An 11,411-nucleotide genomic window follows, 5' to 3' on the forward strand; every position below is an offset into this window, starting at 1 on the left:
AGGCTAAACATAATCGGGAATTATTTCATATAGATAGACAAGACATTGTCTTAAGAAATATGGAGATGATGGGATTTGCCCGCCAATAACAATAATGAACTTCGCCAACCGAATAAGTTATTGGTGTATTGGTTATCCGATTTTTCATGCAGTGGTTAAGGGACCCACATATTATTTTAATGGAAGTTCTCACCTAATAGCAAATGAATCTCTACAATAGTAATAATGAACTCCTCCAACAGGATAAGTTATTGACATATTGATTGGTTGATTTATTATGCTACAGAGTTGAGGGACCCACATTAATTAAAAGGGATTATTCACCAATAATGATAATGATCTCTTATTCGATTGAGATTTATTATATTATGTGGTAAACAAATTCATTTTAATTTTAAATATGCATGACAGTATTAATAATTCACCTTGCATATTGTATGAATGCATTTATATTCAGACTAATTATGTCTAATCCATTTTATCTGCTTGCCAATTTCAATGTATGTGGACTTCATTTATAATGACTAGAAAAGGAATTTAGATATTTTATTCACAACGTGGTGGTACAAATGTATTTACTACTCCTAAAACCTAATCTTTTTACTTTAAGATACCCAAGAGAACATTAATGCTTTGAATAAGTGAAATAAGGCAAATGAGATGAATTGGTGCAATATTCTAGAGTTTACCTCGAATACACTCCAAAGCTAACATTTACATTATTTTATTTTCTTCAAGCATCATGTTAAAAGTCAATAAGATGTTTTGGTGAGATTAGATAGAGAGTATGCCAAAGTACTATGTCAGACTTGAATAGCATCAAGATAGCCTAAGGAACTCCAGTATGAAATCGAATTTTGAAAAATGATTGTTTATTATTTAAAAATTAGCTGGAGATCAATAAGGCTGACTTGGGTGGTAAGTTTAAAGTTGACATGATTATTGCCTTGTTACCAAACTCGTTCGACTCTGTTAGAGTGAACTAAATAAGGAATCAGTTTGAGTTTACACTCGCTGATATACTTATAGAATTGGTAACAGATGAAGGGATAATCAAGAGTATGGGTGTTCCTATCAATCTAACTTAGTCTATACCATCTTCTTCTAGGCCCAAGTGGACGGGCAAAGCAAAGAAGAATGATGATAATAGGACTAGGCTAGCACAAAACAGGGGTATTCAAAAAGGTTAAAAGGAATAAGGCAGTGTATGTTGAGGGCGAAGAAAACTGTTTCTTTTGTCGCTAACTAAAACACTAAAGGACGAACTGTTTAAGCAATGACGTGGCATAGGAAAGTATATATTTAATCATTGAGCCATGTTATGTGGTTGCGTCTATTAATTCCTGATGGATAGATTCTGGAGCCACTAAACATGTTTGCAATTTATTGTAAGAATTTCAGGAATCCAGAAGCCTTGATGATATGGATATATATTTATCTTTTGACCTGATGCCAAGGTTGTAGTTAAGACAGTGGGAGTATTACATCTGAAATTAGAGAGTATGAGGATATTAGTATTAGAGAACTATCTTTATGCACAGAAGTGGAACGCAATCTCATTCTTATTTCATTTTTTGGTTTATAAAAACTGTGTGGTTATTTTGTAAAACTGGTTTTATAAAATTGAATAGATATGCGATTGCTTCTGATACGTTGAAAGATGGTTAATATACTATAATCACAAACTCTTAAGATTTGCAGGATGTAGAAACTAATGTTGCATCTTCTAGATTGAATGTTAAGAGAAAAATTGTTGTTCCTGACTAATTGTATTTTTAATGTCTATTTTTTGGGTTGCTATCAATCAAAATAAGATTCAAAGATTGGTCAAAGAAGGTTAATTACCTAGTGAGGCAGAGGAGCCTAAACCAAACTTGTGAACCCTGTTTTGAAGGATAGATAACTCTTAGGGCTTAATCAGCCAGATGAAATAGACATAAAGGACAATTGGAGTCGGTACAGACTGACACGTGTGGTCTTATGAACATCCAAACAAGATTACTCACGTTTTGGATAAATTTACCTGTTGCGACACAAGTCTTATACTTTTGGTATATTCCGAGAGGATCAAGACTGATGTGGAGCACAGATTAGGTAAACTTATCAAGACACTTCGATCTGATCGAGGATATGAGTATTTCTTGGGATAATGCAAAAACTATATGGTCAATGAGGGTGTTGTGTACCAGTTTTCCGCAATTGACACTAAATTAATTTAGGTGTCAAATAGGAATAACATAATTCCACTTAACATGGTTAGATCTATGATCAGTTATGCCACAGTATCTCTTTCATTTAAGAGTTTAGCGTTAATGACATCGATGCGCATTATGAACTGCATTCCATCTTAGTCTGTCTCAAGGATACCGTTGAGCTGTGTTTTTGACTAAATCTTAGTTTGAATCACATGCACATATGGGGTAGTCTTGCAAATGTACGCTTGATATGGACAAGTAAGTTGGAAACAGATCATATGCATGATAGATTTGATAGCTACTCTAAAATGTCACTAGGACGGATTATTTTATGATCTCAAAGATAAAGGTTGATTGTTTTCACTCACTGTTTATCTATAGGAGAATCATATTATGAATCACATACCTAGTAGTATAATGTTAGAGAATTTGGTATGAGTACCAGATGTACCACATGTGAACACACTTATTATAGAGATTGAGAATAATATATGAATTCCCTATTGATGCGTTAGCATCATCTACTACACAGATTCTTGCATCGGTACATTGATGTAGTGGGAGGATTATCATCCAATTCGACAGAATCATGTTTTTAGGTGAGACCATTATGGACATCCCTGTTAAACATGAGTTAAACCCAGTAAGCTACACGGAAGCGTGAACCGATGTGAATACAGATCGTTTTGGTGAGTTACTATGAAATCAGAGTTGGAATCTATGTATTCTAATAAATTCTGGGATCTTGTAGAACTTTCTAGTAGGGTGATTCCTATGGAAGGCAAGTTAATCTACAAAAAGATACCAGAAGATTTCTTAGTGAATAAATCATGAGTGTACAAGGGAATGTCATTATTTTTCTGATTCTATATATATTGATGACATCCTACTCATTTATAATGACGTGGAAGTTTTGTCATCAATAAAAAGGTAGTTGTTCAATTACTTTTAAATGAAGGATTCTCAAGATGTAAGCTATATTCCTAGGATCAAGCTTTTGCAAGATCAGGTTAAAAGGAAAATAGGCTTATCTTAATAATCCTACATTGATAAAGTTTTGACCAGGTTTGGTATGCATAACTCAAAGAATGAGTTCTTGCTTTATTGATATGGATGGCTCTCTCTAGTAAGTAGTTTTTCAAGACTATCAAATGAGATTGAGCAAATGAGACTGGAACAATATGTTTCGGCATATGAGAGTCTCATATATGCCATGGTCTATACCAAACAGGACATCCGCTACATAGTAGGGATAGTCAGTAGAGATCAGTCCAATACTGGACTTGACAACTGGTTTATTGTGAAAAGTATCATTAAGTACCTAAGGAGAACCAATGATATCATATTCATTTATGGATGTGATGATATGGTCCTAGTCAGGTATGCTAGTTCTGGTTTTCAATCAGAAGTAGATACTATGAGGTTCATGACTCAGTGTATGTTCACTTAATGGAAGGGAGATCAGTTGGTAGATTGTTAAGCAGATTTCAACTGCTGACTCAAACCTGTAGGTGGAATATATTGCAGCCTATTAGTTTGATCTCACTGATTTAGAAGTTGTGGAGTATACTAGCCTGCCTATTGAGCTATGTTGTGACAATAGTGCAGAAGTAGTCCAAACCAATGACCCAAGGTTCCATAGAGGAACAAGATACACTGAGAGGAAGTATCATGTTCTACATGATATTGTCCGGCAAGAAAATGCACTTGTAGTTAGAACATTGCATTGGAATACAACTTTGTTGATCCATTATCAAAGGTGTCATTGATCAATAATTTTGATCATCATCTGGATAACATTGGAGTTAGGTGTAATTTGAATTGGCTATGAGGGCAAGTGGGAGCTGTTGGGATTTATATGCCCTGGCATAGCAAATTCCTATCTGGATTATAGTGACATATATTCCTGACATATCTGAAATATTTATGATTTATATAATTGGTGAATTCAATGTATTATGTTTCGATTCACTATAGAATTGATAGTGTCCATGTAATTACAAGAAATATTTATATATATGTATGTGATGGCAATCAATGCATGATATATAAATAGTAATTATAAATTGTTCATAGTCGGCAATTATGGATGGACTCATAATTAATTAAGACTTGAACTGGATCCGCGTTAGGTTGAGATATACTGCGAGAGCCGTCGTATGCAATTATTCCCTATCACCGTCATGGCATTTGACTCTTAAGCATGAGAAAAGTATAGACTCTTTTATTAATTAATAATTACTTTGATTTGTTCGGCGGATTCTTCGGGATCCTTAGACCGACACTTCGGGTAGTTATGTAATTAATAGTTAGAGGGTTATATTTTCAATATTTGCATCATTACTACTTGTATTTATTTTGTATTGATTATAGTTGATCACAAAGTAAATTCGAAGGCCTTCGTATGATTTTAGACAAAATGATTTATTATATATTTATTTATTAAATTATTATTTTTGTCAAACAAATGTTTTATTGTGATCGAGCCAGAAATAATCAAAGGTACCAAAATAAATATATTAATTAAGTAGTCGGATTGATGGCATTATTTATCCGATAACTAATTATGCATAGAGGGGTCAAAATGCAACATTGACTTAGAGGTTATTTATTATTTAATTGGAGTTCAATTAATTTCTTTTAGTGGAGTAGAAATTAATTAATGAATTAATTTAATTGGGTCCATGGATCGGGCGAATCATTAATTCATTGTAGCCAATAAAATAATAGGCCCAATAGATTCTCACTCATAACCCAACTTGATATTGGAATTATATTAGATTTGAGACATGTGAATTAGAGATTGAGAAGGATTAGTTATTTCCTTTTCTTTACCTTTATGTTGCCTATAAATATACATGGTCTATGTATATTTTAGGGGTGATTTTTAATGAGAAGGAAAGAGGAATAAATTTTCTCTCTCTAGAAAATTAGGGTTTCTGTTCTCATCTAATGGAGGCTCCCACAAGCCTAGTTTTCCAAGGTCATTCATGGAGGCATATGAGTGATTCCTAAAGGCAAAACAATTACCAAGAAGATGGAGATCTATGAATCAAAATCTCTCGAAAAGTTTTTAAAACTTACACGTTTCCCAACAAATGGTGCTCCAAGTTCACCCATACATCCGACTCTATCAGCTACTCCTAGAATTGAGACTCCACAAAATTCTGATTCCTTAACTGATGGTAATCGTATGGTGACTCGTTCGATGAAAGGAATTTTCAAACCAAACCTGAAGTATGCTGCATTCCATTCCACTCATACTTCTCTTATTCCAAAGGAGCCAAAATCTGTTAAGTCTTAACCATTCGGGGTGGTTCATCGCAATGCGTGAAGAGATGACTGCACTTAATCAAAACAACACGTGGGAGCTTGTGAAAAAAGACATGAATGTTGTTGGATGTAAGTGGGTCTTTAAGACCAAACTTAAAGCTGATGGATGTCTAGAACACTTGAAGGCTCGACTAGTAGCCAAGGGATTTAATCAAGTTGAAGGCATTGATTTTTCAGAGACATTTTCACCAGTTATTAAACCTGGAAGCATTCGAACTATTCTTTCAATTGCTACTATCCGACGATGGCCAATACGCCAACTTGATGTGAAGAATGCGTTTCTTCATGGAGTCTTAAAAGAGTCAGTCTACATGGAGCAACCCCCGGGTTTTATAAATTCCAATTTTCCATCGCATGTATGTCGCTTAAAGAAAGCTCTTTACAGGCTCAAACAAGCGCCGAGGGCCTGGTTTGACAAACTAAGCTTTTATCTTCTTACCATGGGGTTCTTTTGTAGTACTGCTGATCCTTCACTTTTCATATGTAACTCTTCAAGAGGTACACTCTTTTTGCTCCTTTATGTTCATGATATGGTTCTAACAGGTGATGACCCAAATTTTTTAAATTGGTCCATTTCTTTCTTGGGTCACGAATTTGCTATTAAAGACTTGGGATCGCTATATTATTTTTTAGGCATTGAAGTGTCCCATTCTCCAGATGGGCTATTTTTGTGTCAATCAAAATATGCTCGTGATCTTCTTGATCGTACTCATATGACGGGTTGCAAGGCTATTAACACGCCTATGGTAACTAAAGCTGGATGCATTTTTTCCGACAATGACCTATATCCAGACCCATCCCATTATCGCAGTATTGTTAGCGCGTTACAATACCTTACCTTTACCAGACCCAATCTTACTTTTAGTGTCAATTTTGTTTGTCAATATATGCATGCCCCAACTATTGGCCATTATTAACTTGTCAAACGTATATTACGATATATCCGTGGCACATTGGATTTTGGGATGAAAATTCTCTCAAATAGCTCTCTTGAGCTCTACGCTTTCTCTGATGCGGATTGGGTAGGATGTCCTATTACTCAGAGATCGACTACAGGATTCTGCACATTTTTGGGTAGCAATCTAATTTCTTGGAGTGCTAAGAAACAAAGCACAGTTGCACGGTCAAGTGTCGAAGCCGAGTACAGGTCAATGGCATCCACCACAGCTGAGTTAACATGGCTGACATATATACTTCATGATATTGGAGTTACTCTTTCAAAGGCACCTACTCTACATTGTGACAATTTAAGTGCCTTATATATGACTATCAATCCAGTTTTTCATGCCCGAACGAAACATATAGAATTGGATTATCACTACGTTAGAGAAAAAGTTGCACGTGGCACTTTGGTTACAAAATTTGTTTCCTCCCGCCATCAACTTGCTGATATATTCACAAAACCATTGGCACGTAAGGAATTTTCTAATCTTTGAATCAAACTGGGACTGTGCAAAGTCTCCCAGTCCAATTTGAGGGGGAGTGAAAGAAGACCTCCAGCAAACTCTCAAATTGTTTTGAAAAGGGTACAGTTGGATGGAGATAAGGTCTCCTAGAATTTATCTTGGAGTTTGAAAACAAGAGGATCTTGATCTACATATTTGAAGAGAGCAAAAGTCTCCTACAATCTCTCCCAAAGTTTCATACATGTTTTGTAATTGTTCTATATATATGTGTGTAAATAAAATATAAAGAAAAATATTGCTGAGTTTCTTTACCATTTCTATCCTTTTTTCACATGTTGGAGTCCAAAAATATGCATAACCTCATTTATGTATTGATTACCCTAAGCTAGGTTCAGCAGGAATCAGCATTGAGCTGAACTTTGTTGTTTGATGGCTTGCTTGCCTGACTGCAAACAGTCAATTGGAGGGACGGTCGATGTTTGTAATTCTCCATATGTCTTCCAACAGAAAGGATTGCTCAAGGGGTTGCTTTCTTGTACTGCTTTAAGCTCTATGGTATTTAGAATAACACCAGTGCACGGCAAGCTGTCACTGCACGCGAAGTGTACTGGATTTTCTGTGTAAGTCCCTTTTATGTTCCGATATGTTATGCCTGATACAGCCACAGCTGATGTTTTATTACTACATTTGCTTCCGTCACAGTAGAATTGATCAATCATAATAGCAGTTTTTACTTCAGAAAGTTGGATATTTGAGAACATGATTCCTTGCACTGAGCCTGAGCCACCCTGCAGTTGAATACAAATGAGTTTTGTAAGACAATTAGGGCCTACTTGGTTTGTCACTCGAAAATAGTACTCAAGATTTCAGAAAAGAAAATCAGAGATATGTCAAAAAAGGCTTTTTTTTAATTTTTTAATTTTTTTAATTTTTTAATTTTTTTATTTTTTTTAACTGAGTTCTCATAAAACAATTTTCAGAAACTGTCAATCAACCAGATCTTTATAAAGTTTTCTAATTTTCAATTCTCTGGAAATAGAATATTGAACCAAGTATACCCTTTATCTTCAACAGTCAATTGAGGGAAATGAATTCATTTTTACCTGCCATGTCTTGATTCTGACACCAGTCATTGTGTTGCTAATTGTGGAGTCTCGGACAGTAACATTTGATACACAGGCTTTGGAGTTGTCCTTCCCTAGCCCTCCAATGCTGATTCCATGTCCCGGTCCACAATTCACATTGTGTATGAATATGCCTGAGCATCCAGTTTGTATGGAGACACAGTCATCTCCTGCAATATTTATTGCCATATAATTACATATCAACTCGTATTTTTCCTCCCAAGGAAGGGTTGAGTGTTCGAGTCCTGTCATGGACAATACTATGAGTGCGCGTGTGTTTACTTGAACTTTCAAAAAATAGTAATCTTATTTCTTGGGGCTTTTCCCCTGCTAAATTGAATTCTAATATGCTCAAGTAGAGAAGCATAACAATGGGAAGAGCTGACATAGAGAGAAGTGACCACATTATGGTAAGAACCTAATGAAATGAACAATTGGCAGTTTAGCTTAGAAAAATTGACTATTGTATGTGTTTCGGATCCCAAAGAAAAAAAAACCTATTATTTCTTCTAATACTTGGAATTACCGGAAGCAAGATTAACATCGTGTATCACCACTTCTTTGGAGTTTTGCAGGTGAATTCCATCCGTGTTGGGGCTATTGCCAGGGGATGAAACACTCATGCTGAAAACCTGAACATTTGTGCAATCATCAAACTTGAGGTGTGTCTGAGGGCTGTTTTGAATTGTTATGCCAGTTACTGTTACATCAGAGCTCCCATAGAACCTGAGTGCCTGCAAGCCAAATAGACACAATATGAAATTCTTAGTTTCAAGTTTTCAATGTTGAGTCAAGTTTGTGAAATGCGTGAATGCAAGTAGTTCAATATAAGAGGTACTCACTGTTGGCTTGGTGCTTGACATTTTGTCTGTGGGGTTGTACCAAACTGTGCCTTGGCCATCAATTATACCTTTCCCTTTAATTGTAATTCCTGTGAGCTTTGTGAATTCAAGCCACTGTAACAGACCTGATCCCCAAGATCCCGAGTCTGTAGGCGCGATAATCTTGCCATCCAACTTCAAGACAACACGAAAATATGAAAATGTAAGTTCAAATCCGATACTGATCACTTTGTGAAAAATAATATCAAAACATCTCTATCAAATAATGTGGATAGATAAATTAATTTACCCACATCATATAAGTTCCTAGGAGTGTTACAAGGTTGATAACTATATAGTCATTTAGGTACTAAAAAATGGAGTTGTTGATGTGAAATTAACCTGAAATACAATCTTTGGTTGACAATTGGGGCCTGAGAAAGAGATTGGTTTGACGAAGAACACAGATCCAGAAGGGACTACCATTGTTGATGCCTCCACCTTGCAAGCAGCTGCCCATGCTGCTTCAAATGCCTGCCATGTATTGTAACATATTAGTCATTTTTTAAATTTTGCAGTAATAGAGCCATGGATGAACTTAAATGTGTCTCTCTGCAAACGGAAGTAAGACTGCATACATTGACCCATTTCGATCAGATCCCGCAATGGTGAGAGTTTCATGCATTGGAGTAGTCCTTTTTTTTACCAATATTAGCTAAGGTGTCTTGGAGGCAATTCTTACCGCTCTATAGAAAGTAATTTAGCTTCAATTGTACATAATACATGCATATGTCCTCTGATGAAAAAAAGATAGTTAAATAACTGTAAATTAATAACCTCTGAATGAAGTCCAATAATGTTGCTTAGGGGGAAAAAAGGTCCAATACTGTTTGGAAATACTCAAAATTAATTCTTAAAGCTGTAGCACAAACAGAATATACTTATGCTCTTTGAGACTTTGACTTATGGTGCAAACTGTGCAATATGGGAGTACTTTTTCCAACCGGAAAAAGTATATGCATTGTTTTTCAAGGTCGAAGGAATGGAAATATTCTGGACAGAGGAAAGGAAGGAGGGATGGAAAAGGTTACTCTAAGAAAAGAAAACTCACTTTATAATTCCTAAAATTGAACCAAAATGGAAGAAAATAATTAATGAACACAAAGTTTTATTCCTTCACTCCTCCCTTACTTTAGAACAAATGAAACTTTATGGTAGGCCCTCAGAAAACTCTTTTTCTTTTTTTCTTTTCCTTCCACTTCTTCACAACAAACTAAATATGTAGAAGTACAGTACACCTTACCAAACAGCGAATACAAATAAATAAAAATAATAATAGAATGAAACCCATGAACAATATGGCAAAAATTGAAATTCTGAAATTACCTTTGTGTCATCAGATTTTCCGTCACCTTTAGCACCATAGTCCAACACATTAAAGACGGCAGAGTTAACAGCATTCTGTTGTAGCTCCGCTGCCAAACGCCTTCCTTTCTGGTTAGACGGAAAGGCAATGCTTTGCTTCCATTGTTTGCTTCTTCTAGAGCTAGCACTGCAAATAATTGAATTGCTAGAAGACCACACAAGCAACACAATGAGCATAACTACTAATGTAGGACATTTTAGACTCAACATTTTCATCATTGTGTGTGTGTGTGTGTGTGTGTGTGTGAGAGAGAGAGAGAGAGAGAGAGAGAGTGCTTATTCTGGATTGTTAAACAAAGGTGAGGATGATGAGTTTATATAGAGACTCGTGGCACTGTTCACACATAGGCCATACAGTGCAACTATTAAATTTCCTTCTTATTTTATACTAATCAATTATATATATATATATGTGTGTGTGTGTGTGTGTGTGTGTGCATAAACAATTCATTGTGACTAATTAATAAGCTATTAGCTATATAACCTGACAAGACGGGCACTTGCGACTTGTGAGACGTGAGTATATACGCTGATATATGTTGGTATTATGTAGAACTTCATAATTTCTTTGTTTACGAGTTATTGTAGTAGTGGCTAGGAAAATGTTATAATATATAGAGAAATAGTGGCATAGGTGATGGGAATTATCGAACAATGTCATGCAAATTATAATATATAAATTAAAATATTAAATTTATTAACCATATAAGTTTCCATCTTGCAGATTAATCAAATAAAGTTGGCAATGCTAGCGCATGGAGGTCTAAAATGATCATAAAATAAATTAATGTTGAATTTTTTTTTTTTTTTTTTTTTGAATGGTAAACAAACACGCACACATTTTTGTTCACGAGGCTTGAACCCCTCCCCTCTTCTTTGGAGATGGAGAGGTTATACCATTGGGCCAAAGGCCCTTTGGTTAATATTGGATTTGATACCTCATCCTACTGCTTCAAACCGATCAAAAATCAAATTATGCAATAATTTTTTTTATTTTTTTATTTTTTGAAAAAACATCTATTCAAAATTTTTTAGCTATTACAAATTAATGAAGTCAAGTGAAGTTAAAAGACTTTTTGAGCTCAATTGCCTCATAGTGATGTGTGT

At 35.2% G+C, this 11,411-nt stretch overlaps 1 pseudogene; it reads right to left on the minus strand.

The window, feature by feature from the left end:
• Positions 1-6,855: 6,855 nt before the first annotated feature.
• LOC132288070 (polygalacturonase At1g48100-like) lies at positions 6,856-10,569 on the minus strand (annotated as a pseudogene).
• Positions 10,570-11,411: the final 842 nt, after the last annotated feature.

Source organism: Cornus florida, unplaced genomic scaffold, assembly GCF_030987335.1.
Source record: "Cornus florida cultivar Cherokee Brave unplaced genomic scaffold, ASM3098733v1 CherokeeBrave_3.0.0_Hap2_Chr02, whole genome shotgun sequence".
NCBI classification, from domain to species: Eukaryota; Viridiplantae; Streptophyta; class Magnoliopsida; order Cornales; family Cornaceae; genus Cornus; species Cornus florida.